This window comes from Vombatus ursinus, unplaced genomic scaffold (assembly GCF_900497805.2).
Source record: "Vombatus ursinus unplaced genomic scaffold, bare-nosed wombat genome assembly UNPS02014773.1, whole genome shotgun sequence".
In the NCBI taxonomy this organism is placed as follows: Eukaryota; Metazoa; Chordata; class Mammalia; order Diprotodontia; family Vombatidae; genus Vombatus; species Vombatus ursinus.
The window spans coordinates 22,283,299-22,298,809 of NW_020954551.1; the positions used below are offsets into that span (position 1 = coordinate 22,283,299).

Consider the following 15,511-nt stretch of genomic DNA (forward strand, 5'->3'; position numbering starts at 1 on the left):
CTCAGACTGACTATAGAAGGGAAACAAATAAGGAGGGGAAGTGAGCTACACTTTCAGAGGTTCAGACTTTAAAAGTGCATTGGACTAGGATTGTCATTCCCAAAGGGGCCCATTATACTAATGTGACCTGGAGGGAGAGCTCCAAATGAAGAGCTGCATGTTTTTATATTAAGTTTCTCTGCATACTATGAAATCATTTTTCTGTAGTCCACTGCTTTTCTTTTCATTATAGATAAATTTGTCTTATTTGAGTAGTTTTTTTTAAAATTTTCATGTAATTGAAATTATTTGTTATGATGAATAGCAAACCTTATTTAAGAATTTTCCCTGTAGCCATAGTTGTACCTCTTTTACTCTCCTTTATTTGTTATTTAATGTTGCAAACCCTTAAATTTAGAAATTTTACCATTTTAGAATGTATTGTGGTATATTGTGAATGATTTTTGGTTCAAAAAATGTCTTATGCTTTTTACTTTTCCCAGTAGGTGCTTTAAAAATAAGGACTGCCTCTAGCATTTATTATGTTCAACTGTGTGAACCTGGTGAAGTTATTATACCTACACAAGCATCAATTTATTTGTATAAGATGAATAATGATATTGATATTAACATATTTTCCATGTACTTATGAGGAAATTACTTTAAAATACTATAGGATAATAAATTATTACTATCATCTTCATCATAATTAGTAATAATCATTTCTCATATATAAATGTGATTGAATTATGGGAATTGAGTGAACCACGCTGACTCCATGTTGTGACTCAATTCTGGATCTTGCTCAGTTCCCTTTCCATTCAATTATGGGACTAGTACAATTTCTGTCTTGTGAGAAAATTTATTTAATTATGGCAATTGTGAGAAAAGTTTATTGTATTGTTTGAAACTAGCCCCACATGACTGGGAAACTAAACTCCCTCTACCTATTGCTTAAAGTCCAATAATTATGAACCTAGCTTAAGCTGACCAGAAACCCAGTCAGATCTGAAGACTGATGCAAAGAGTTTTCTTACAAATATAAATCTCAAACAACTTATATGTCTTACCTGAAAACTGGCCTCATTCTGGTCAATTAATTACTGTTTTCTCGCTCCTTTGATTGAATACAGATACATGTTGAGTAGGGGAATGGGACACTTTTTTGCTCATATATTCATGTATCATATGTTTATGTATGTGTGTATAACCATTTTTCTGCTTTTAACACTATTATATATATATATATATATATATATATATATATAGAGAGAGAGAGAGAGAGAGAGAGAGAGAGAGAGAGAGTGTGTGTACCCATTTCTCTACTTTGACTACTTGGAATACACTTCCATAAATTCTCCCTTTCTTCAAAGTTCATCTTAATTCTTAGATTCTCTACAAATCCTTACCTCATTGCTCAGCATTTGGCTTTCCTTTGCAATAATTTAACACTTACTGTGCTCTTGGTTATTAGCACAGAGAACTGAACAAACTTGAAACTGTGGAGTCTAGAAATATACTAGGAAGCCATGGCACAATGAGTCCAGTGTCATGGTAAGAAACTTGAGTTTTATAGCCAATATTGTGAATTAGAACTGGCTATGAAATTTCCTAGCATGGTGGGTAAGTTTTCTGGTTAGAGGGAGTAAATGGAAATCATTCCACTGCAGATGTACAATGAAAGTATGCCAAAATGTCTAACTGATTCTTCTTCCCTGTCACTAACCTTTCTACCCTGCTTTATTTAAATATTTTGCTTTGTGTTGCTTCTAAACTTTAGCTATTTTTTGTTTGGTCTACCACAGAGTTCTTCACAAGAATCTGGGTTATTATTTTGAACAGATGAAGGCTCAGAACAGTACAATGAACCTGAAAATTAACAAAAGATTCTATAATTCTCTGAGGACCAGGGACAGCTATTTTTTTGCATTATTATTATTATTATTATTTTTGAAATCTATTTATTTTTAGTTTTCAACATTCACTTCCACAAGATTTTGACTCCAAATTTTCTCCCCATCTCATCCCTCCCCCTTCCCAAGATGGCATGCATTCTGTATACCCCTTCCCCTAATCTGCCCTCCCTTCTATCTCTCCTCCCTTCAGTAGTCATGTTGTGAAAAACTAAATATATTTCCCTTCAACCTATCCTGCCACCCCATTTATTCTATTCTCTCTTTGGACCCTGCCCCTCCTCAGAAGTGTTTGCTACTGATTACTCCCTCCCCTAATCTGCCCTACCCTCTATCATCCTCCTGCTCTCTTGTCCCATTCCACTTCTATTTTCCTGTGGGGTTAGATAGATTTCCATACCCACTTGAGTGTGTATGTTATTCCCTCCTTAAGCCAAATCCAATGAGAAAAAGATTAACTCATTCTCTGTCACCTTCCCCTGTTTCCCCTCCACTGTAAAAGCTTTTTCTTATCTGTTTCATGTGAGATAATTTACCCCATTCTACCTCTCCCTTTCTCCTCCCAGTATAATCCTCTCTTACCTCTCAATTTTATTATCCAGATATCACCCCTTCATTTTAAACTCACTCTGTGCCATCTATCTATCTATTTATCTGTCTACCTATCTATCTATCTATCTATCTATCTATACACATACATATAATTTTTCCCTCCAACTACCCTAACACTGACAAAGGTCTCATGAGTTACAAATATTATCTTTCCATGCAAGAATGTAAAGAGTTCAACCTTAATAAGTCTCTTATGATTTCTCTTTCCTATTTACCTCTTCATGTTTCACTTGAGTCTTGTATTTGAAAGTCAAATTTTCTATTCAGCTCTGGTCTTTTCATCAAGAATACTTGAAAGTCCCCTATTTCACTGTATGGCCACTTTTTCTCCTGAAGGATTATATTCAGTTTTGCTGGGTAGGTGATTCTTGGTTATAATCCTATATCCTTTGTCCTCTGGAATATTATACTCCATGACCTGCGGTCCCTTAATGTAGAAGCTGCTAAATCTTGTGTTATCCTGATTGTGTTTCCACAATACTTGAATTGTTTCTTTCTGGCTGCTTGTAATATTTTCTCCTTGACCTGGGAACTCTGGAATTTAGCTACAATATTCCTAGGAGTTTTCCTTTTGGGATCTCTTTCAGGAGGTGATTGGTGAATTCTTTCAATTTCTATTTTGCCCTCTGGTTCTAGAATATCAGGGCAGTTTTCATTGATAATTTCTTGAAAGATGATGTCTAGGTTCTTTTTTTGATCATGGCTTTCAGATAGTCCAATAATTTTTAAATTCTCTCTCCTGGATCTATTTTCCAGGTCAGTTGTTTTTCCAGTGATATATTTAACATAGTTTTCTATTTTTTCATTCTTTTGGATTTGTTTTACAGTGTCTTGATTTCTCAGATTGTCTCTAACTTTTAATTGTTCCATTCTAATTTTTAAGGAAGTATTTTCTTCAGTAAGCTTTTGGATTTCCTTTTCATTTGGCCAATTTTGCTTTTTAGGGCATTCTTCTCCTCATTGCTTTTTGGACCTTTTTTTTGCCATTTGAGTTAGGCTATTGTTTAAGGTGTTCTTTTCTTCAGTATTTTGTTGGGTCTCCTTTAGCAAGCTGTTGACTCATTTTTCATGATTTTCTTGCATCACTCTCATTTCTTTTCCCAGTTTTTCCTCTACTTCTCTTATGTGCTCCTCAAAATTCTTTTTGATCTCTTCCATGGCCTGGGATTTATTCATAATTTTCTTGGAGGCTTTGGATATGGGAGCTTTGACTTTGTTGTCTTTTTCTGGTTGTATACTTTGTTCTTCTTTCTCACCAAAGTAAGATTCTATGGTCTGACTTTTTTTTGTGCTGTTTGCTCATTTGCCCAGCCAATTACTTGAGTTTTAAACTCTTTGTTAAGGTAGGGGTCTGCTTCCAGTGTACAGAATGTACTGTCCCAAGCTTTGGGGGTTTTGTGCAGCTGTGTTCAGAGATACTTCTAGGGACCTATAAATTTTCAGTTCTTCCAAGGTGGCATGATAAGGCGCGAGGTGTTTACTCCTTTCCTGGCCTGTGCTCTGGTTTCTGAGTGACCACAAGCACTCTTTTCTGCCTTGGAACTGTGAGGAGGATTTCCTCTCCACCACCACTACAAGCTCTACCACGCCAGCACTTTTCCTCACCCCAGGACTGCTACCCTGAATTGTGACCCAGAAAGAAGCATGAGCAAAGCAAGAGAATCCTACACCAGCAGAGAGATCCCTGCAGTGCTCCTCTGATCAGCCACTTGATTCCCCCTCAGTCTGTGGGCCAGAAGCTCTAGAAGCAGCCACTGCCCTGGGGCTGGGACTGTGTTTCTCTCTCTCACCACAGTCATAGACTTCTCCCACTGACCTTCTAAATTGTCTTTGGCATTCATGGGTTTAGAAGTCTGGAAACCGCCATAGCTGCCTGTGATTCAGTCCTTTGAGACCTGCTCCAGGTTTGCGGAGGCCTGCCTTGCCTACATGCCCACACCAAACTGCACTCCTCTCCCAACCAGGCACAACAGATCTTTCCCATCAACCATCCAGGTTGTCTTGGGCTGTAAATTTGTTTCACTTTGTCGTTTTGTGGGTTCTGCTGCTTTAGAATTTATTTAGAGACATTTTTATAGGTATTTGGAAGGGTTTGGGGGAGAACTCAAGCAAGTCTGCTTTTACTCTGCCATCTTGACCCCGCCCCCCCCAACATCCCCAGGGACAGCTTTGACAGGTACATTGCCATCCAGCCCAATGCTGTAACTTAGAATGATGTCTGTGACCTAGGTCAACTTGTTTAATAGATATAGATACAGATTTGATATAAATATAGATATAGTTGATTATATGTTGTGTTCCCCATCAGACTGTGAGCTCCTTGAGAATAGAGACTGGATTTGTTTCTTGTTATTTTGTTTGTTTGTTTATGCCTTTCTTAGTACTCCCAGTGTTGGCCCAGTTCCTGGTACATAAGAGGCACTTAATAAATACTTGTTAACTTGTTTGTATTCCAACTAATTTCCTACCAATTGTTGTAAACTGTTTCTCAATTTCATCCCCAATTTACTTGCCTGTAACTATCACTTGCTTATTCTGGTTGTCTCCTACAGCTGCCACAAATAAGTCTATCTCTTCTTTTATCTGAGGCCCCTTGGGTAGTTGAAAACTGTTGTCAGGGCTCGTTTGTGCCTTCCCTTTTCTAGAGGAAGTGCCCATATTACCTCCAGCTGTTCCTCATACAGAGTATTCTGTAAATATATTGCATTTTATTCAGAAAGTTGTGGAATTCTTAGATTAGATGTCCACGGTAACTTGCAACTGTGTCAATATTTATTTCTATAAGACGAATGAACTAGAGCAGAATGATAACTGTCAAATTCTGCTTTAAAGAGAAAGATTAATTGCATAGACTTTATGAGAGCTATTTTCTGCATTTTTTAAACATCTAGGTTTACAGCTATATTCCATATGGTTGAAATTATTGTATTCTTATTGTCAGATAAGGGGAGGGGTATTACTATAGCCTAACTCTTTTTGCAAGGTATTAATCTATACATCAGTTATCCAAAATATTCAATTTACAAGATCAGTAGTGCCAAACTCAAATAGAAATGGGTTTACGTGGACTCATATTGACTTAGGAAACCACAAATTAATAGCAACTATTTTGCATTGTGTATTTATTTATTTTGCTAAACATTCCCCAAATACATTTTAATCTAGTTTGGTCACACTAGGGAATGTTGCTGGCAGTATGCAGACATGCTATATGAGTTTGACACCTCTAACCTAGAATATTATGGTGTCGAAATGTTCAGTTCAAAGACAAGTTTATTTATTGAATGTCTGCTTTGAACAATGTATTAAACTCTATATAGATCTCTAAAATCCAGATGTGGAGGATGACTTCCACCTAAATAACTTGGTTTCTTTAACTTGTGTTAGTTCAATAGCCAATGCCCTGGCTTATATATGGAGTGACTTATTTTTGAATTTTTCAGTTCAATGAAATTTATATTGGTAAGTCATTTCTGTGGTATAGTCATACAATAAGGAGTTAATTTTTTAACATACATTTAAACTTGCATCAGGCTAGTATTTTTTAGCAACCCCTCCAGGGCTATCTTTCCCTCAAATAAAATCTATGAGTCCACTAGGCAAATGGCTACCCCAAGGCCAGAAATTTTTAACTTTGGGTCTGAAAATATGTGAGGGGGGTCTGTGGGTGGATTTAGAGGAGTTCATGAACTTAGATGGGGGAAAACTTACATTATTAATTTCACTGACCTCTTAGTTGAATTTAGCTGTTACTTCAATTATGTAAAAACAGAATTCTAAGAAGAGGTTCATATACTTCACCAGACTGTCAATGGTGGCCATTATATAAAATAAACCTTAAGATTCATGAAACTTTTAGTGTCTATATTCTTAAAACTGTAGCTTATGATTCCTTTCCTTTAATGTTCACAATTGTTTTAATTTTCAAATATACAATGGTAAGCCCACAGACACAATTAGTTCAAAGTGAATCGAGCATCCCCAAGTTACTAGGAAACTATCCAAACTTGGAACCATGTACCTATGTGTTAAATTGATTTGCTTGGAATATAAAAAGAGTATAGTGGCGAGAGTGTAAATTGCTCAAGATATCACCATTCAGTTGATATCCCTACTACAATTTGATTTGCATCCTTATTTAAATTCAACAACATTTAACACCTACTATGTGTAGCATGTCACACTATATGCTGAAGTACTGATGAAAAATGACCCAGGCTGTTCTTTGATGGAGCTGATAAAATACTTTGAAAAGTAAAACATGATAAAAAATGTGAAAAATAAAAGGATGGTCCAGAAAAAGTTGTTAAGATAATTGGAGAAGGAAGAATTACCCTCATCTGCTTTATGGATTAGAAACCTGGGAAAGAACTGGGAAGTGGCCTCTCAGCTGTTTTAGAAGAAGACAGGATTTTAATAGGTAGGAGTGTGAAGGGAAATGCACATGATATACTTTAAGAATTCATGGAGTTGGAAGAGGGGGATGTGGGATCAGAACACAATGAAAAGTCTGTTTTATCATAGGATAGTACTTTTTGAACTGGTAAGGAACTCTAATGCCATTTATTCCATTTCATTCATTTTAAATGGGAAAACTGAGGCCAAGTTTGGTGAAACGATTTGCCCGTGGTCCTATAGGTAGAAAGAACCAGACATAGATTCTAGAATTCACGAATGGAAGGGAATAAGTTTGGAATATTTGTTTTGAGTTAAATGATTAAGGACTTTCAATGTGAAGCGTGTGTGTGTATGTCTCTGTGTGTGTCTGTGTGTATGAGAGAGAGAGAGTGAGTGAGAGAGAGAGAGAGAGTATATGTGTATGTGTTGGGGGGTGGGGATGTCTTGATTTAATCCTATAGGTATTAGAAAAATATTGAAGGCTGCTGAACAATAATGCAACATCATCAGATCCTCTCATCCGGAAGGTTATCGTGACTGCAGAATGATGCATTATTATAGAGGGGAGAACCTGGCATTAGGGAGACCAATTAGTAGACTATTAAAGCAGTCCAGGTGAGAAATGATGACGGCCTAAGAACTAGGAGGTTGGTGATGTTATTAAAAGACAAAAGGACAATGACAAAAAGATGGGGAGGCAGGATGGTCAGGACTGCTGCCAAGGGATAAAAGAGAACCAGAAAATCCTAAGCTTTTGCAACTGGGTGACAATCAGCATGGTGGAACCTCCACATTTGGAGGGAGGGCACTTATTAGAAGGAGAAACTTAAGTTTAATTTTTTATGTCAATCAATATATATTAAGTGCCTATTAAATGACAAGAAATGTGTTAGACACTGGAGATATGAAGAGAAGAATGAAACAGTGTCAGCCCTCAAGGAGCTAAGAATTTATTGGGGAGAAGTAATATACTTTTGAGTAATGATAGACTATGATTGCAAAGTAAATATAAAATAATTTTATGAAAAGGGACAGTATCACCTTGGGAAATGTCAGAAAAGGTCTTCTGTGAGAGTTGGCAATCGAACAAAATTTTGCAGGGAGCCAGGAACCTTAAAAGGCATAGGAGAAAAGGGAGTCAGAGCGTATTTCAAACATGAGGTACAGTTTGTGAAAAAGTAGAGAATAGAAAATATGTCATATGTGAGGAACAGCAAACAGTTAAGTTTGGAAAACAGTGCATACAGGGGAGTAAAGTGTAATAAGGTGGAGTAAGATTATGAAGGCTTTAAATTCCAAACAGGGGATGAAAGGATCACAGATTTAGAGCTAGGAAAGACCTTACTAGGCCATCTAATCCACTAGCATCTAATCCACTAGTACTTCATTTGGTCACAGGGAACCTCCAAAGCTTTTTGAAGAAGAGGATAGAAGGTCAGACCTATGTTTGAAGAATATAATTTTGAAAGTTACATGACTAAGGCTACATGGCATAATGGTTAGAGAGAGATGGTCTCCAAATCAAGAAGACCCAGGGTCCTTCCCCAACTTGTACTGGCTTTGTTTACTTTGGGCAAATCACTTAATCTCTCAGTATTCTAGGCAACTCTCTAAGACTGTAAATTTCAGAGAAGATACTGAGCTCCATTGATAAAGAGGGTTAATTCAATTAGCCTGACACTATACCAATGAAATCAAAGCTTCAATTCCTGAACTTATCCCAAACTTTATCTCCGTGGGGGATCAGCTTGAGAAGAAAGATACTTGAGGAAGGGAGAGCCTGGTAAAACAAGATAAAAACCTTATCAAGGGAGGTGGTCTTGTTAGTGGAGAGAAGGGGACAGATGCTAGAAGTGTGGTGGAGATAACAATTGCTAAGGTTTGACAGATGATAGGATGTATGGAACTCTAGGTAAGTAATCTGGTGGTGATGTCTGATAGGCATTCATAAATTCAGGACAGGACTGCAGGTGGGAGGCTGGAGCAGGAATGATGGACTTCAGAGTTATTTACATAAATGTCCCTGGAAGAAGCAGAGATGCTCCAAAATTCCAGAAGTTTTGTTCTCATAATTGTTTAAGAGCAAATTAAACATTTGTCATCTGAATACTTTCATAAATTACAAAGTATTTTCATTTTTGGTCAGCACAATTTCTTTGTTTAACCAGGTCTTTTTTGATAATTCCCCTGCAAGTCATTGGTTGAGTCTATTAGAAAGAGAAAGAAAAGGAGACTGGTGTATGCAGGCGAGAACTCATAAAGCCATGGTTCACACATAAACAAAGAAAGGATTCTATCAAATGTGCCAAAGGCTCAGTGAGCCATTTACTATTACTTACTCTTTTGGTATTTTTATTAATCAAAAGCTTTTTAAATATATTAATTATTATATCATTATTCGAGCAAGAGATTATGCATGTTAGTAATTTTGCTTATATCTGAAATGTCTGCTCCCATGGTTAATTCAGCTCAATTCGATTGTCTTTAGGGGTTTTCCTTATCTTTGTTCAAAAGAACTTAGAAGATAGGAGATAACTACTGAAAAGAGTTTTATTTCACAGAGCTTGTGGATCAGAGATTAACTGGTGAGTGATCATCTCTGTGAAGCCTGAATTGCCGGTTTTATTTAGGTGTTGCGGATCTCAGTCATCAGCAGGTTTTAAGTAGAGAGGAGTTCATGTTCTCCTCCTATGGAGTTTGTGATTCAAGTGAATTTGGAGCAGTAAAAAAGAAAAAAAAAGAAAAAGGCCATGTTGGTTTTTAATAGGGGATTACTCTATCAGAAGCCAACTATAAGTCTCCTATATATAGGCTTCGTGATCTCAACTGAGTGAGCAGATCATAATCTGTTCTCCTTTGTTCAATGAAGGGCACAATGTCCTCTAGTCCCTGATTTTTCTATTAATCAAGCCCACTGTGGAATACCCAATGATGCCAAGCACACAAATAGAAAGGAAATCCATTAACACATTGAGCGTTTCGGAGATCAGAAACACTGCCCAGGAAATGCATGTTCTAATGAATGGATGTAGGCAGAGGGAGCTTACATCCACATTGGCAGAGTTCAAAAGATGAAAGTATAAAAAGGGAAACATTTAGCACTCAAGGTAGAAATGGTTTCCTCCACTTAGAGCCAATTAGTTTGCTGCGTTAGACCATAGATCATTGCCAAGTTCCTGTTCAGAGGGAGATGGTGTGCACAGTCCAAATCTGAGTTTTCTTTTGCCTGGGGGATTCCACTTTTGAATGCACTGGTTCCTGCTTCAAACCATCTTGAAAGCTGGTTCCTTCATTTACCAGGAGCACATTGCTCTGAGGGATTGGTATTCCTGATGTTCTTCTCTGTTACCCCCTCAGTTTTTGCATTTCTTCATTTGATGGCCACTGCAGCTAATGTTATTGATCTATGTGGTAGCAGAGCTCATCATCCCTGCTGAAAATGAGGTTGCTGACTCCATTTTCTTTTGTCCAGGGCATGACTTGATGAGCTCATATATTTTTCTCCTTCCTTTAGTGTTCCCTTTTTGCGCAACTTCTCAATATCTTTCATGGAAGTAAATAGAACTTCAGTCTCTTTGTCTGATGAATATGGTGTAACGTTTGGTGGAAAATAAACTTTGAAAACAATGCCATTTATCATCCTCCTTTTTTCTTTCCATTGTAGGGTCAGAGAATACAAATTCATTAACAATGAGGAGATATCTTACCAAGGGATTTTATCATGAGAATTGGGAAAGTTTCTGGGGGTGCTGGTACTATCCCACCCAAGGTATACCTTTGAGCCATGGAGCAATTTCTTAAATGAGTCAAACACTAGGAGGCCATTCAAATCCAATTACTCTTTATTCAGTTAATGAATCTTTGATTCATTTTCATAAAGAGAAATTTCCAATGTCTGCTTTTGATGTTTTATAAAGCTCACAACCTTCTCTGAGTATAGATTAAGCTATTAAAACACAGTGAAAGTAGACAGGAGTGGTTTTCTGGGGGGATTAGCTTATCCCAAAAGGTGCCAACTTTCCCAGTTCATAGAGTATCTGAGTGCAAAGAGAATGACAGGTGTGCAATATTTTTCTAAGATGAATCAGGTTTCCTGAAGAACTTATTCCTTCATTCTTGGGACCTAGAGCTCATCAAGTAGGGGTTTCCCTTCTGTCTTCATAGATTGTAGCAACATCAAAGGCCCATGTTTGATTTCAAGCCCTTTGATCATCCAGAAGCTGGGAACTACATTTTAGAAAATGTCTGAAGGGAGATTTCACATGTTGGGAAGGAAGTTTATTTTGTTGTTTGAAAAACTGAAAACAAGTTCAAGAGTAAAAAAAAATGTAAACTCCTTGAGGACATGGGATACTTCCTTTCTGTCTTTTTATCACCAGGAGTAGTACAGTTCCAGGCAAATAGTAGACACATAGTAATCGATTAATTGATTAATGGTAAGATCTTTTGTCAGAAACTTGACATTCTCTTTGAGGAGTCAAAGTTTTAAATGGTGGGTATGGAAACATCAAATTCCAGTCTGAAAAGGAAACCCAGATTCTGTTAGTCAATTAGCCAGTCAATGCACATTTATTAAACATTTAGTATAGGATACTATGTTAACAACTGGAGATATGAAGAAAGGAAAAACAAACATGCATACACACACATTTCTTCCCTTAACATGTAAATAACTAGTTAAATAGAAAATTTATGCCTAATTGGAAAGGGAGTGTGTCAGAAAACATCTGTGGAAAGTGGTCTTTGAGCTGAGTCTTGGAAAAAACAAATAAATAAATAGGGAACCTAGGAAGTAGAAGTAAATGGACAGTGAATTCCAGGCATGGGCAACAGTCTATATATTTGGGAGGGACCTTTGTGAAGTAGACCAGAGTTGCTGGATTATAGAGTATGAGATAGGGAATAAAATTTAAGAAGGTTGAAATGATAGGAAAGGGACAGGTTATGAAAAGATTTGAACTGGCAAAGAGGGCTTTATGTTTGTTCTTTGAGGTGATAAGTAGTAAGTGATGGCTAATTTGTACTGAGCCTTTAAATTATTATAAAACTCGTGTGTATAGAGTACTTTAAATTCTCCAAATTGATTTGCTTACATCAAGCTTGTGAGGTTGGTGAAACAAACATTCTCCACTTATTTTATAAATGAAAAAAATTGGTGATTTTCCCATGACCCAAATGCCATTAAGCATCTTGGGTGAGATTTTAAAACCAAATCCCTGAATTACTAGGCCAATGACTGAAATATCTATTATATAGACTATGTCTTCCTACTTCATTCACTTTACCTATCCCAGCCTTCCCTACCCCAACCCACCCTTCCCCCAACACATCTCAATCTCTGCTACTGAATCGGGTAAGAGAGACATATTAGGAGAGAAGGTGTTTGACAAGGGCTATCTGGCCTTCATGTTTGCTAAAAGAGAGATTTCATTTTACTGCTCATACACGTGGCAAAAACCTAGTTCTGCAGAAGGCATTCTTATGAAACTCCCCTGGCATTCTTATAATTTCTATATCTTTCACATTAACAAGTTTACAGGTTCACTAGTTTATCTTGTGGAATAATATTTTTAAAAAGATGCAAACCTAGCATGACAAAAGGTTTTCATGACTGAATTGTTGTCTTGGTGAAAAAGCATCAATGGCCTCCATAGATTTATCTCCTTTTTAATAGTTTTCAGACATACATCATACCTTCCTATCTGGAATTTAAAACATGAGAAAAAGAATGCTTAAGCAGATTAAGGACCTGCTTTCTTCCCGCAAGGAACTTTTTTTTTCATTCCTTGTCAGAGACATTTCCATTCTGTAAAACTCTAGAGACACTTATGAGCATATTAAAAAATAGAACCGCAAAAATGGTCCCTGGTCACCTTTTACCACCTGCCCCTGCCACTATCCTTAAGTATTGAAATCATTTAGGCAAAAGAAAATACACATTTTCCCCACCCCACTTCACCCCCACTTCTTTTGAAAATGAATACTTAGATAAATTTCCTTTTCTCCTTTAAAATAGTCAATTCTCTTTGGTACACTAAATAGCATTTTTGGACTCACAAAATGCAGAAACCCAGTTACCTACAATATCCTTGTGTAAAGTCAGAGCTCTGGATACAATCCAATTTGTTTTGGATAGTGTTCAATCCTATACAAATTTCAGGCCAGGAATCACCATAAGAAAAGTTTAAAATGCCATGTTACAAAACTCTAATGTGATTGTGCTCTTGGATAGTACCATTTAAATCTACAATGTACAAAGGCAGAGGATTTTAGGTGTATAAAGCAATTTTTTTTTTGCTGCTACAACTTTTCCCAACCATCACCTTTGAGACCTAACTGGAGTCAGGTTAGAGGATTTTAGGTGATGATTAAGTAACACCTTACTGGAGTAAGGACTTGTCCTTTTTTAATCTGGTGGTTTAAAGTAAGAATAGAGAGTGGCTGCTGAGTATTCAGCATCAGGGTTTCAGGCCATCATTTTTCATCTTGGTTTCAATTGCTTTTATCTTTGTACTGACACCTAAGTTGGACTGAATGGATTCAGACTGGATGATGACTCAAGACTGATTGGAACGATTTTGTCATTCTTGTTATGATCATATCTCTCAACGAGGGCATGTGCCCACCATACCACCAGCTTAGACAGAGCCAGCTTGCCATTGAGACACTGGATCACTTGATCTGCTTCCTTTTTGGTTTCAAAGTTGACAAAAGTAGTACTCCCAAGGCTGTCCTTCTGAAGCACTAGTTTCATGGAATGGAAAGACAAATTGCTTTACTTTTCCAATTTTTTGTGTGTGTGAGGCATTTGGGGTTAAGTGACTTGCCCAGGGTCACACAACTAGTAAGTGTCAAGTGTCTGAGGCCAGGTTTGAACTCAGGTCCTCCTGACTCCAGGGCCTCAGCTCAATCCACTATAGCAAGCCACTCTTTACTTTTCCAAATTTCTGTACATGTTTGAGGAGGTAGTACTCTGTGATCTTGTGGTCCAGGTTGCCAATCCATACCCATGCCCCCTTTTTAGGAAAACATCTAAAAGTGTTGATGCATTGTCCAGGGAGAGAGTTTTGATTTCTGCCCCCATCAATCTCCTCTAAACTCATCCTTATCCCTTTGGCTCCTGATGCTACTAAGGGTGTTGCAACTTGGGCCCCCAACATCTGACTTTAACCACCAGGCCCAGATCTTGACCTCCCCTTTTCCTCTCTTGTTCTCTCTGACTCCACCACAGCCAGGGGCTGGATGTAATTTTTAAGCAGAACAAAGAAAATCAGTTAGCTCATTGACAGATGTTTTAAATCATTGCCACAATATGTTGATTTAAAATAATACAAATAATCACGCACTTATCATTATATATATATAGATAGATAGATATATAGATAGATAGATAGATAAAGAAAACCTCTAAAACTTTCTTAGTATTACCCTGTTATAGAAAACAATGTTTCACTATTTATTATTACAGTCACTCAATATGATTTAAAATCAGAAATGAAATGTTATAGGAAATAGAGAATAACATGATTTGGGGAGTTCCCTCAAATCATGATTTTACATTCCCAAATGCTAAAGATGATTATCTGATGGGAATTTGGAAGTATGCCAAGAGACTGAACTTGTAATCAGTTCTACCTGAATTTTAATATAGCAGTCTTTCAAATATGCCATGCTGCCTCTCATAGCAAATACTGTTAATAATAAAACAAGAGAAATCACCATGTGACAACAATGAATTTTACTTTTATATTTACTAAAACTTATGATCAATTAAAATAAGCTCAAAGAGAAAAAAATGAAAGAAATAGAATCAGTAGTTTTAAAAATACAAAATAGTGAGATTTAAACCATCTGGAATTCTGTCTTAAAATGAGATACATTATCAAACAAAAACTAGAGGTCTTCTGCATCTCTAGCCTCCTGCTTACCTAAATTTGTCTCCTACATCTACTGCATTTAGTATTTGCCATGGTTAGATTGCCCTATAAGGACCTGTCCTTGAAGTATGCACAGATAAATTCTCGGATTAATTTCATTCTAAGAGACCCCTTGGATGACTCAGGGGTTTATTCTATGATAAAAGACAATCTTTTAATTGACTTGGACTTCGAAGAACTGATGACTTACACCTTTTCCCTTGACATATACTCTTCGATCCAGTGACACTGGCCTCCTGGCTGTTCCACTAACAAGACTCTCCATCTTTCAGCCCCGAGCATTCTTTCTGGCTGTCCCCCATGACTGGCATGGTCTCCCTCCTGTACTCTAACTACTGACCTTTCTGGTTTCCTTTAAGTCCCAATTAAAATCCCTCATTCTGCAGGAAACTTTCCCCAACCCCTCTTAATGCATTCCCACTATTAATTATTTCCTATTTATCCTGTATATAGCCAGCTTTATATGGATTTGTTTGTATATTGTTACAGTCATTAGATTGTAATTTTTTTGAGGGCAAGGTTTGTCTTTTCCCCTTTTTTGTATCCCCAGTGCTTAGCACAGTGTCTGGCATATAGTAGACACTTAATAAATGTTGATTGATTGATTGAGGGGTTGCCAAGCCCTTATTGAAGCTTTTCCCTTGAAGTATCAAGGAATTAGGATTATGTCAA

At 37.1% G+C, this 15,511-nt stretch overlaps 1 pseudogene; it reads right to left on the reverse strand.

Annotated features, from left to right (window-relative positions):
* Positions 1-13,986, reverse strand: part of LOC114044292 — a 41,124-nt pseudogene extending 27,138 nt beyond the window's left edge.
* Between the last annotated feature and the right edge of the window lie 1,525 nt (positions 13,987-15,511).